This window comes from Oryctolagus cuniculus, chromosome 1 (genome assembly GCF_964237555.1).
Source record: "Oryctolagus cuniculus chromosome 1, mOryCun1.1, whole genome shotgun sequence".
Classification (NCBI taxonomy): Eukaryota; Metazoa; Chordata; class Mammalia; order Lagomorpha; family Leporidae; genus Oryctolagus; species Oryctolagus cuniculus.
The window spans coordinates 146832336-146846276 of NC_091432.1; the positions used below are offsets into that span (position 1 = coordinate 146832336).

A 13941-nucleotide genomic window follows, 5' to 3' on the forward strand; every position below is an offset into this window, starting at 1 on the left:
CCCCCTCTCCTCCAGGACAAAGGATGGGGAGTCCTAGCAGGATTTGTTGGATGAAAATTGGCAAGTTCCTCTCCAGATTTGCTGGCAGAATAGAGTGGCTTCCCTTAGGGTGTCTGAGGAGGTTTTATTGACCAGTGTGATCAGGTACCCCATTTGGTCCTGAAGAGAGAGTTCTCCTGGGAGCTCTCCTTGGGGAAGGGCTGGGACCACCTGGGAGGTTATCAGGGTCCGGGCAGGACTTTAAAGTGCAAGATGCTGGGCTTCTGGAGCTTCCGCAGTGGGTGCTGGTCTTCAGGCCTGTCTCCACACACATAGCTCACTTTCTGATACATTACCTAACAAAACGATTTTGTGACAGACGTTCTGAAGTAGACAGGCACACAGGTTAAAACTGATTATGTTTGTGAGCTGGAAGACCATGCCTTCACCATGCCCCTGTGTGACCCCATGCCCCTACCTGGTGATACCTGAGCGCCCACAGACCAATCAGGTTAATTAACCATTCCCCTTTGAAAGTGGGTTAAAAGCCTGGGACACAGTGTATCCACCCTCTTCTTCCCCTTTCCTTTCTCTGGCTTCTTGCTGCAGCCCCTGGCCTCATGCTTCCTGGCCTAGATGCTCCTCCATGTGGCTGGTTCCTGGTACTCGGTATGAACCCAGATTTACCTCTTTCCTTTAGACAAAGCCCTCACTCTCCTATGCATCTTTCTCGCTGAATAAAAGTTTAAAATGTACCATGCTGCCTCGCTCATTTATACCAGTATTCAGAATTCTTCTCTGAATATTAGGCAAGAACCCACACAGGCTTATTAATATGGGAAACTTATTAATAAGCATATGGTGATATCATGGCACCCCAGATTCCGATAACATATGTGGCACCCCAGATGGGACTTTTGGGGAACTTTAAGGGGCCACATTTCAATATATTTTTTAGGGGTCCAATTCCGATATCAGTTCCTCTTCACAGGAGATTAGGGCCTACTCTAGTCTTGGAAAATCCAGCACCCCAAGGATCAACTACACCTGCCTTAGGTGGGTCCTGGCAGTACCTAGCTAGTCACCCACTTAAACTAATGAGAGTGCATCCACCACATGTGGCGAAAGTATTTTCACATAGCAGAGCAAAGGCCACCTCAACACTTGCATAGAAATCAGACAGGAAATGAATTATTTGCTGAGGAAAATCACAAGGGACATGGACTCCCAGCAATGTCATCTCTGAAAGCCAGATGTTGATTTTTGATTAAATAGAAAATTCAATATTCTTGTGAACTCCTGGAGGATGTTAAGTTGTTCTTTAAGGAAAAAAAATAGATAAATAATGTCTGATTCCTGCATGTGAACTACCATTTTTCTGCTATTTGATATTGTTCTGATAGTTTTTAGGTTCTTATAGCATAACTGTTTCCAGTTGGACTCAATCATTTTCTTTATAATCATTAAAAGTATAAAACCACTGTAATTTTAAGATTGCTGCCCTAATTTCAGTTTCAACAATAGTGACGGGTATGAACCCACAGTTTTTGCCTTTCTGGATCTGGAAATACAATGCTGTGGTAAGAATTTCCCAATTTTTGGCCAAGGCTGGAAACCTCATAGAATGCAGAATATGTCACTTTAGGTCTTTTTCTGTACTTTATGATGGTGAGTTTGTAGTTGTTCTCATGACTAACTTTTCCAAAATGTCTAATTATAGCCTCACTCACTACAGAAAGCCCCCAAAAGGGATCTACCAGGTCAGAGTACTCAACTAAACTCTCTGTCTAATGTTTCCTCTTTATTTTTGACTCCCCTTTTTGGTATGAGATTTGTCAAAAAGTACTGCTAGAGATTCAGCTTCCCCAGGCTAATCCCCAGTTAATACAACAGTGATGTCCCTGCAGGCTAATATAGCTTTAGAGGTTTTTGACCAGAACGACAGTGCTACTAAGGGAACACAATAACTTCAACAGGTCTACATCTTGGGGTTATATTTGGGGCCGCCGCCTGTAGTGCCAGCATCCCACATGGGCGCCAGTTCGAGTCCAGGCTGCTCTACTTCCAATCCAGCTCTTTGCTGTGGCCTGGTAAAGCAGTGGAAGATGGCCCAAATCCTTGGGCCCCTGCACCCGCATGGGAGTCAGGAGGAGGCTCCTGGCTCCTGGCTTAGGATTAGCACAGCTTTGGCTGTCTCGGCCAATTGGAGAGTGAACCAGCGGATGGAAGACTCTCTCTCTCTCTCTCTCTCTGCTTCTCCTCTTTCTGTGTAACTCTTTCAAGTCAACACATAAATCTTTTTTTTTAAAGACAAAATTGTCAAGGGCAGCAAAAAAACTTTTCTCTTTAAAAGGCTTTCCTTGGTAATGTCTCTTTACCTGACCGAGGCACTTGCTCTCTTTTCTACGTCCCTTTAAAGACCTGTCCATTAAACACTACTACACTTGTTTCTCCTCTACATGAGAAGGCTCTGTGAAGATTTTGGTATCAGTAATTTTCACAAGATCAAGGGTGAGTGCCCTGGATCTGAAGACCAGTTACTTCGGAAAATTGTAGGATCAGGGAAGACAGAGAAATTTGAACAAGGCAAGGTACGTCTTAAAAAAGCAAAAGCCAGAAACACGTCTTGGGCAAGAAAGAAATGTCTTAGAATCTCTCCATCAACTGTTACCCTCTTCTACCTTCTTTCACGTCCATTTTGTATTTAAGCCTATGTCAACTTGGATGACTGAATATAGACACTTCTTCGTTTGAAGAGAAATAGCAGTGGTAGTGGGAGCTATGAGAAATCCATGTGCAAAACACTTTGTGCCAGAAACCAGGAAAGGAAATATAAAGTTCAGTTGTATCTCACAAAAAAAACAATAAATAAATAGATGGATGAATGGAATTTGGGAGCTTCTGGGCAAATAATTGTCAGACACGAAGTGTAATCCTTGGCACAAGGATTGTGAAGTGCACCTACCCTATGATCTTGCTGTTTTTTAATATATAGATTTTAAATATTTTATTTATTTATTTGAAGGGCAGAATTACAGAAAGATGGGGGGGGGAGATTCCATCCTCTAGTTCACACACTCTCTCTCTCTCTCTTTTTTTTTTTGACAGGCAGAGTGGACAGTGTGAGAGAGAGACAGAGAGAAAGGTCTTCCTTTGCCGTTGGTTCATCCCCCAGTGGCTGCTGCAGCCGGTGCACTGCGGCCGGCGCACCGCGCTGATCCGATGGCAGGAGCCAGGTGCTTTTCCTGGTCTCCCATGGGGTGCAGGGCCCAAGCACTTGGGCCATCCTCCACTGCACTCCCTGGCCACAGCAGAGAGCTGGACAGGAAGAGGGGCAACCGGGACAGAATCCGGCGCCCTGACCGGGACTAGAACCCGGTGTGCAAGTGCCACAGGCAGAGGATTAGCCTAGTGAGCAGTGGCGCCGGCCTCCTCTAGTTCACTCTCCAAATGGCCACTCAGGTCCTTAATTAAAACTGTTCATATATTTCTCTCAGTTCATCTCTACATATAGATTGTGTAGCACACTATTCAAAGTTATATTTTCTGGAAAATATTTCCACTGCTCATTTGTACTTTAACCTATTCTCTGTAGTTATAGTTCATTTCTTCTAAAGTTCACCAGTAATCTAAATTATAGTCAGATTGAATAACTGTTTTCTTGTCTTTGCCTTGTCTTTTGCCATATTTGAATCTGCCATCTATAATATTTTATGGAAATTTTTCTGTGTTAGTTTCTGTTATGAACTCACTGATGATTTTCATAAGGCTGCCACAAAACACACCAAACACAGGAGTAAAGGAAAAGGTTTATTGGGGGAAACCCAACAGACTGGCGGGAAGGGGTAAAGAAGGAAAAGAGGGAGAAGGAGAGTGTGAGAGACAGAGACAGAGGCCAGGAGATGGAGAGGAAGAGAGAGAGAGGAGAGGGGAAAGGAGAGAGCAAGAGAGAGAGGAGAGAGAAGAGGAGAGGAGAGCAGAGCCATGTGTTCAGGAACAGGTCCTTTTAAAACTTTGCCAGAGGGTGGGCAGAGAAACAGGAGCTATGAATCCCATTAGGATGGGGTGGAGCTTGACACTGGTGATTGGGCCATGTGGCCACCTGGCTTCCAGCAATGGCGGCGGGGGCTAGAGCCTAGGATGGTGTCAGGGTGTAGATCACGCCATAGATAAAACTGCGCCATTTTCCTAACAATTTTCTTCTCTTTTCCCATGAATTGTTTATTATTTTTTAAAGATTTGTTTATTTTATTTGAAAGACAAGAGCTACAGAGAAAGACAGAGGGAGAGACAGAGATCTTCATCCGCTGGTTCACTCCCCAAATGGCCACCGTGGCTGGAGCTGGGCCAGCCTGAAGCCAGGAGCCAGGAGGTTCTTATAGATCTCCCACCTGGGTGCAGGGGTCCAAGGCACACCAGCAGAGAGCCGGACAAGAAGTGGAGCAGCCGGGACTGGAAGTGGCTCCCATATGAGATGCCAACACCACAGGCGGCAGCTTTATAACTCCTCCAACTGTTCTGTGTTGTTCCCCAATTGATTCCACTCCACAGTTCTCCTTGACCAGTTCAACCACTGGTGGTTTACACTCCTTCCTACATGTTTCTCTCCAGTGTGGACCTCTTCCCCAGCCTTTAGACCACTGATTGAACTCCCTGTAAATATTTCTTTGTAGCTATCCAAAAACCACTTTCAGTTCAACAAATGCAAAATGAAAAGCACATACCAGGCCGGCGCCGCGGCTCACTAGGCTAATCCTCCGCCTAGCGGCACCGGCACACCGGGTTCTAGTCCCGGTTGGGGTGCCGGATTCTGTCCCGGTTGCCCCTCTTCCAGGCCAGCTCTCTGCTGTGGCCCGGGAAGGCAGTGGAGGATGGCCCAGGTGCTTGGGCCCTGCACCCCATGGGAGACCAGGAGAAGCACCTGGCTCCTGGCTCCTGCCATCGGATCAGCGCGGTGCGCCGGCCGCAGCGCGCTGGCCGCGGCGGCCATTGGAGGGTAAACCAACGGCAAAGGAAGACCTTTCTCTCTGTCTCTCTCTCTCACTGTCCACTCTGCCTGTCAAAAAAAGAAAAAAAGAAAAGCACATACCTTACATATGGTATTGTTACTATCATGCCTGTGACCCAAACTACTAAAATGGGATTTCGCCTAGATTCCTCCCGCTCTCTCACGTCTAATCTCACCTGTCACATCTTGCCACTCTTGTTTATTCTTTTATTTTTTTCTCCTAATGTCTGCATACAGTGTCAATAAAAGAAGAAGAACTGTTGGTATAAACAAACTTTTTTACAGTGTAAATGCCATTTTTGGTAAAACCTGAAGGGGTGTGTTTGCTCAGTGACAGGGTTCAATTCCTGATATACTGTGCTTCTAGCTAGCACATGTTGTCACACCCTTAGCATAACACATGGAAAAAGCATGCCAGAGTTAGTGGGGCAGGTTGAACAAGGTTCAATAAAAAGATAAGCAAAAGGGCCGGCGTGTAACTCTGACTTTCAAATAAATAAATAAATCTTTAAAAAAATAAGCAAAGAATTAAACCAAGAAGCACCAATATTCATAACTGGTACCTTTGATTATATGAATTTGTGTCAATGATTGTATATTTCAAATTCTTTTAAAGATTCTAAATTCTTCTGTTTCTGGTAACCAGTTAAAATGAGTAGGGAAAAATGGATGTGTGCATTAGGTATAACATTTTATGGGCTAGAATTGTAATAGTTGGTTAAGAAGAAAAAGTGACAATCTAATTAGCTGAAAAATTTTAAATTCACAATTATATTTTGAGATCTAACATAAAACTTACAATGTGCTTCATTCATTTATTTTGAATCATACAGTCAATCTGAATCTATAATCTATGTTTACCTGTGGTCTCTAATATTTGACTTTTTTTGGTGTTCCAATGATCTGTGTAAGAAAGTACCACAAAATTTACTTGCTTCAACAAGAATTCATTCCTATTACATGTCATAATTTATGGGTCGGGAAATAGGATAGGGCAGTGTGGGCTGGCTGCTTCACAATGTCTCCAGTCTGCTGGTCTGAAGGGACGCCAGCAATTAGGGATACTGAGCAGGCACCTGCTCTGTCTTTGTGACTAGCTTGGACTTCTTCCCAGCCTGGCAGTCTCAAGGTATTCAGACTTGCTGTCCCACCAAGAAGCTTGGAGCCTTCTGTATTATTATTGTTATTTATTTCTTTATTTGAAAGACAGAGTTACAGAGAGAGAGAGGGAGAGACAGAGAAAGATGATCTATCTGCTGGTTCATGCCCCAGATGGCCAGGGCTGGGCCAGGCCGAAGCCTGGAGCCAGGAGCTTCATCCAGGTTTCCCACGTGGGTGGCAGTAGCTCAAATACTTAGGCCGTCTTCTGCTGCTTTTCTTAGGCCATTAGCAGGGAGCTGCATTGGAAATGGAGCAGCTGGGACACGAACCAGCACCCTCGGGGCTTCTTAGGATTGCCTCTCAGAAGTCCCCAAGCATCTCTTTCACCATGTTAGTGAAGCACAACCCTAAGACCAGTCCTGGCTCAAGTGAAGGGCAATCAGATTCCACCTTTCAATAAGAGGAGTAGTACAAATTTGCAGCAACCTTTAATTAACTGCAGATTGCTCTCTGGCCACAAACTGCTTCTGTTTCTTCCAATGCAAAATGTATTTTGCCCCTTTCACAAGACCCAGAAATCTTTTCCTCTTGTGGCATTGGCTGAAAGCCCCACTAAATCAGGTCCTGGTAGCCTGGCATCTGCCCCTCCACACATGCGCAGCACACGGTAAGGAGACTGAGATGCACATGGTGGAAACTTCCCTCCAGCCGGGGATGGTGGGAGGCTCCCTGCAGGCACTGGGCTGAGCAGTTATTCCCACTGGCACCTGCTCCCATTCTTTAAGACCCAGTTGTGGTCTCTGGGAAGGATGCTTCATGGCTGACTTCACGCTGCCCTTAGGGCTTTCAACATCTTTCGTCAATATTATTTTTCTGCAGTTCCTGGGTCCCAGGTGATCAGTTTTCGCCAGGTATTTCCAGTTACAGGAATTTGGGCATCCGATGACCTTTTCACTTTTTTCTGCCCCTGTTCATTTGATACATAAAATGAGTCAATGCAATCATTTCTTTGAAAAGAGTGGGCTTCATGCATACCAAGATCCATCAGGCTTTTGCCACCCTGACACAGTCTCTGAAGCTGGCCCTCTGTTCTTTCTGACCTCCCCTCTCCAACAGAACACTAGGGTACAACAGTCTTAGGGGTCCTGCTGTTTACCGGGCACTAACTCTGTGTTTCAGCTTAAGGTCTTCAGAATACTGAAAATATTTTTAACTGTTTATCTTCTTTACAAAACCAGTGGTTTGATCCCTTCTACAAAGCCATTTTTCAATTTAAAATATTTTGCTGAGAAAAATGTAGGTTGAGAAATAATTTTATAAGGATATATCAAAAAATTTTTTGGAAAATGTTTTTTGCTGCAAACAAACTTTGAAATCGATGCATATAAATGCTTCAAATCCAGCAAACCCCAGGTCCTTTTATTTTCTCTAAATTCTGTTGGGAAATTGAACATCCTTCTTTAGTTCAACTCTTTCCTTATGTTTTCTCAAAGGCACAAAGAGGAGGCAAGGGAGCACTTTCCACATTCCTCCTCAAAATCTCCTTAGGCAGACACCTGTGATGTGGAGACACTGTTCACTTTTCTATGTTTTGGCAGCAATAATATTGTTGTTCTAGTCCATGACCCATAGGCCTTTTGCTCTAGTTTCCCACTGTCCTTCAGGCCTTCCCCAAGAATGTTGAACTGTCTCCCTGAAGACTACTTCTGCTGGTCTCAGCCAGTGCCCTATGCTGCAGCTCTTTATTACCATAGCATATTTCCAGGTACCAGATTCTGTGCCATTTAACTCATTTTGCTTTTAAAAATCACCCACAAAACCTGGTGGCTTAAAATAATTTATTATTGCCTCTGGTTCTGTGGCTTAGGAAGTGTGATTAGTGGTTACTAATACCGTTGTATTACTATTACTATATTTATAGATCTTTTCTATTTATTGCCCTTACTGTTTGTTCTTTTGTACTATTTATTTCATGAATTCTCTTTTCCCTTATCATGTCCATTTTTTACTCTTCTACTAACTTCCCTAGTGTTTGCAATATACATTTACAGTTAACCCAAATCCAGTTAAGAATTTTTTTATGTACAAAGAAAATGCTGTGGCATTCTTTCATTGGGTGGATTTTTTGAATAATCCATTCAAGGAGGATCACTTAGTCCAACTTAATGAAGGCTGTACTTCAGGTACTGATGGAAACATTAGCAACACAGATGCGACTCTATTTCTGGATCCCATGCCACTTGGAGCAGATGGGGCAAGATTAAGAACCCTGCTATATTTTCATGGATGACTCCAGTAGAGCTGCTGGTGACCTGAAGAGTTAAAATTGTGTATGTGCGGGTGTGAAAAGTTAAGCTTAAGCTTACAGGTTTAAACCTTCCTGGTGCAGCTGTGAAAATAAGACAGAGTAAAGTAGCACCTTGACAGTAGGGACTCCATTTTGGAGCACTTGAGACTCCATTCTGGGAAAGCAACCCCCCCCCCCCCCCCCCCCGTGAGACTCTGGTCTGAAACTATGATCTCAAATAGTCAGACAATAGCAGTGCACTACATCACCCTTGGCAATGCACAAAAACCCCCTAGCATGATTACTCAAGCTTAAAAGTAGAAAGGTTGCACCTGGGTTACCTGGGCTAATAACGAAAATGTAATTTGTCTATGTCTTAAGATCATAATTGCTGATTGTAAGATTTTAGCAACCGCTTAACAACCGTGTATTCTCTCCCTCCTCCCGATTTTGCGGTTTTTGCCTCTATAAACCCTATGCTGTAGTTCCTCACTGCTCCTCTGTCCTTGTCAGAGGGCCCCAACATGTTGGATCAATAAATTTAATCCTTTGCTGGTTGCATGAGAGAAAAAGTCTCTTGGAGTCGTTCCTTGGGCGGTGGGCTTTTTTGGACCCTAACAACCCATATTGCTTTTGAGAGTACAAGGTAAATGGGGCCAAGTCCACCGGTTTCAATAACATATCTTTTCCCAGCTCACGTGACTCTCCTAGCCTCTTGTCCCTTGTATCATTTTTGTGTTCTTTTCACTTTATAAAAGCACACATAATCATATACACATGAAAACATGCATAACTGTATACATTATAACTGGTACTGTATTCAAATTATTGTTAGGTTAGTTAAGAATAGGAAAAATAAAAGAAAGTTGTTATTTTACCTCCAATTTTTCTTTAATGCTACTCCTGCCCTTTTGAATCTAGTTGTACTTTGGAAATTTATATTTATTAAATAAAAGTTGAGAAAAAAAGAACAGAGTGCTCTAGTATACTTAGAAAGGGTCACTTTTTCACCTCTTACAGCTGGAAGCAGGGTGGTTTTCCCCAATATTTATTGTAGAGACTGAAGTTAAATTTCACAGTATGAGGTAGGGGTCCTCTCTGTGACTTAATATCCTTGGAGTTTTTTAAAAAATTTATTTGACAGATAGAGTTAGACAGTGAAGAAGAGAGACAGAGAGAAAGGTCTTCCTTCCGTTGGTTCACTCCCCGAATGGCTGCAACGGCTGGCGCTGTGCCGATCCAAAGCCAGGAGCCAGGTGCTTCCTTCCGGTCTCCTATGTGGTTGCAGGGTCCCAAGCACTTGGGCCATCCTCCACTGCCCTCCTGGGCCACAGCAGTGAGCTGGACTGGAAGAGGAGCAACCGGGACTAGAACCCTGCGCCGATATGGGATGCCAGCGCTGCAGGCGGAGGATTATCCAAGTGAGCCACAGTGCCAGCCCCTATATCCCTGAAGTTTTAAACTTTGAGTCGTCCACACTGAGCCTCTAGCAGTTCGTCAGTTTTTTTTTTAAACTTTTATTTAATAAATATAAATTTCAATAGTACAACTTTTGGATTATAGTGGCTTTCCCCCTCATTACCACCCTCCCACCTGCAACTGTGAGACCTGAGCCTGGATCAAGGTGTAACTATTTTAATTAGGCCTCCATCTTGTAACATGGGCCTGACCAGGCCCTGAACCCTAAGCCAGAAGCTCCTAAAAGTAAATAAATTAACTCCCCTTGTGATAAACTCTCCTAGCAACAGCCGATTAACAGATAACAGAGAAATACCTAGAGTTCCTGGTGTCTTCTCAGGGCAGATAAGGTGATTGATAGCTACCTGAGACCCTGCAGTTCGGCACGTACACCCCATCAGCTCGGACCCTATGCTTCGGCCAATCAATTCAAAAGGCATCAACCCCAAAGCCATCCAACCACCTTTACTAGGTCCATTCCCGCCACTGGATGCACTAATCAATTCTAGGAGATGTCCTTTGAATTTCCCGCAGGATGAGATGATTTGCTAAATGGTACCATGATGTATAGAATGTCTCTGAAAACCCTATAAAAACCCTGTTAACTGAAGGGTTGGCGCTCTCAATTCAGACCTGCTGCGTCGGTGTTGATTGAGAGACCAGGCTCGGACCTGCAATAAAACTCTCATGTGCTTTACAGCAGTATTGGCTCCTTGGTGGTCTTTGGGGATGACTGAACCGGGCATAACACAACCATCCCATCTCCCACTCCCTCTTCCATCCCATTCTTCATCAAGATTCATTTTCAATTATCTTTATACACAGAAGATCAATTTAGTATATACCAGGTAAAGATTTCACCAGACTGCATCCACAAATACACACAAAGTATAGAGTACTGTTTGAGTACTAGTTATACCGTTAATTCACACAGTACAACACATTAAGGACAGAGATCCTACATGGGGAGTTAAGTGCACAGTGACTCCTGATGTTGATTTAACAATTGATACTCTTATTTATGATGTCTGTAATCACCCGAGGCTCTTGTCATGAGTTGCCAAGGCTATGGAAGCCTCTTGAGTTCGCCAGCTCCGATCTTATTTAGACAAGGTCATAGTCAAAGTGGAAGTTTTCTCCTCCCTTCAGAGAAAGGTACCTCCTTTGATGGCCCGTTCTTTTCGCTGGGATCTCAATCACAGAGGTCTTTCATTTAGGTCATTTTTTTTTTTTCACTTCAACAGGTTTCCTTTTAGGTGCTCAGTTAGTTGTCACTGATCAGGGAGAACATACGATATTTGTCCCTTTGGGACTGGCTTATTTCACTCAGCATGATGTTTTCCAGATTCCCTTGATGGGATTGAATTGGAATCCCCTGGCATGTTTCTAACTCTACCATTAGGGGTAAGTCTGATTGAGCATGTGCCGAACTGTACATCTCCTCCCTCTCTTATTACAGAAGTTTTTTGGTTGTTGGAATTCAGTCAAGTTTTAAATTTAAACTCATTCCTTGCATATTACATTTGTGTTTCATCATGGCCTAGAATCATTCACCGAGACTTGGTGATGTGTGTAGGTCCATTACTGTGATGCACCTATGTTCCTTGTGCTGTTGCCTCATTTCAGGAGAACACTTGGTTTACCTGGAAGAGCTAAACATCTTTGGTTTTCCAATGGAGTGCAACCCCATAAAGCAGAAACAGAATTATATTTTCTCTGAAAGGCAGAGTTAGAGGGAGAGAGAGAGAGAGAATCTTTCATTTGCTTGTTCAGGCCCCAAATGGCTGCAACAGCCAGGGCTGGGCCAAACAAACAGAAGCCAAGAGTTTCTTCCAGGACTCTCATGTGGGTACAGCAGCCCAAGCTCTTGGGCTATCCCCTGCTGCTTTCCCAGGCACATTAGCAGGGAGCTGCACTGTAAGTGGTGCAGCCAAGACTCAAACCAGCACCCATATGGGATGCTGGTACTACAGGTGGTGGCTTAACTCGCTACACCACAATGCCACCACCACTAGTTTACATTTAAAGTGTGTCTTTATTAGTTCATCTAACATGTTATTCCAGGGATGTGTTTATACATATGTCTTCGTATCAGATCATAAGATCCTTAGAGGAATAGAATTTTATTCATGCTGTTCTCCTTAGGAACAAAGATGGTTCTAGATCTAAATTTTACGGTAGTATATTTTTTTTTTGACAGGCAGAGTGGACAGTGAGAGAGAGAGACAGAGAGAAAGGTCTTCCTTTGCTGTTGGTTCACCCTCCAATGGCCGCCACTGCTGGCGCACTGCAGCCGGCGCACCGCGCTGATCCGATGGCAGGAGCCAGGTGCTTCTCCTAGTCTCCCATGGGGTGCAAGGCCCAAGCACTTGGGCCATCCTCCACTGCACTCCCGGGCCACAGCAGAGAGCTGGCCTGGAAGAGGGGCAACCGGGAAAGAATCCTGTGCCCCGACCGGAACTAGAACCCGGTGTGCTGGCGCCGCTAGGTGGAAGATTAGCCTAGTGAGCCGCAGCACCGGCCACGGTAGTATTTTTTAATAATAAATTATTACAGATATAGGCTATGTCAGCTGCAATTTCTATTTTTCTCATGATATAGAGTACAAAGCAGGTGCCATCTCATGTAAGACACATGTAATGCATACACACAGAAAAGTGAATACCTAACTCCCAGATTCCTAATCTTGTAAGCAGGGCTGATTACTTGAATTGAGGAGAAATATACCATTACAGGGATTGGTGTTATTTGAGGATGTGGCTGTGGACTTCACCTGGGAGGAGTGGCAGGACCTGGATGATGGATGATCAGAGAACCCTGTACAGGGATGTGATGATGGAGAACTATAGCAACCTATTGTCACTGGGTGAGCCAAACTCCACGATAATTCCCAGGAGCAATGTTTTTTAACATTGTTGCTGGTGGGGCCGGTGCTGTGGCATAGTGGGTAAAAGCCTCCGCTTGTGGTGCTGGCACCCTATATGAGTGCCAGTTTGGGACCCGGCTGCTCCGCTTCCGATCCAGCTCTCTGCTATGTCTTGGGAAAGCAGTAGAAGATGGCCCAAGTGCTTGGGCCCCTGCACCCACGTGGGAGACCCAGAAGAAGCTCCTGGCTCCTGGCTTCAGATCAGCATAGCTCTGGCCTTTGCTGCCATTTGGGGAGTGAACCAGCAGATGGAAGACCTCTCTCTCTCTCTCTGCCTCTTCTGTGTAACTGTGCCTTTTCAAGTAAAATAAATAAATCTTTAAAAAAATTGTTGTTGGTAAATAATAGGTTTATTCGGTTTGATAATAGTTAGTTGGAAGATTCTACTCTATGAAGAATGTGTCACCTCTCTCTAACAAAAGGTTTAAATTAGTCTCTTGATCGTATGGCTCCCAAAGCCATGCTTTTGTCCTTTAAAGTACCTGACTTAGCAGTGCGGCAAAGTCCTACAGTATTTTCTATTAATAGGGCATTACACCCCTAAACCTGAGGCGATCTTCAAACTGGAGCAAGGAGCAGAGCCGTGGATGGTAGAAGAACCCTCAGACCTGAGCCTCCCGGGTCAGTCATTGCATACCGGGCAGGGAGGCCGCAAGAGTCAGGCCCAGTAGGGGTTGGCAGTGATCCGCTTCAGCGATTCCTCCCCCCACCCCCACGGATGTCAGGTCTGAGGAGAGCTGGTTTGCATTCTTCAAATATAGCAATATATCGCCTCCAAGGAAGGGTGTCATTCCTAAATCCCTGCCTTCCACTTTGCTTAGTGTTTTCCTATATTTACCTGAAATCTAACCCCTACTTAGCCTCTTCTTAGGATTTTTAATTCACTGTTTATATTTCCAGTATTCTTATTTGCCCTCTTTTCCTCCATCCCAATTGACTGTTTATTTCCCCAATAAACAAAATTTAATCACAAATTCATTTTTTTTTCAGTGTATCTCTCTTTTTTTTTTGACAGGCAGAGTTAGACAGTGAGAGAGAGAGACAGAGACAGAGGGAAAGGTCTTCCTTCCATTGGTTCACCCCCCAAATGGCTGCTACGGCCGGCGCGCTGCACCAATCCGAAGCCAGGAGCCAGATGCTTCCTCCTGGTCTCCCATGAGGGTGCAGGAACCAAGCACTTGG

General features: G+C 44.4%; 1 pseudogene; it reads left to right on the forward strand.

The window, feature by feature from the left end:
* Window positions 1–2438: 2438 nt before the first annotated feature.
* On the forward strand, window positions 2439–13573 carry LOC138846174 (zinc finger protein 717-like; annotated as a pseudogene).
* Window positions 13574–13941: the final 368 nt, after the last annotated feature.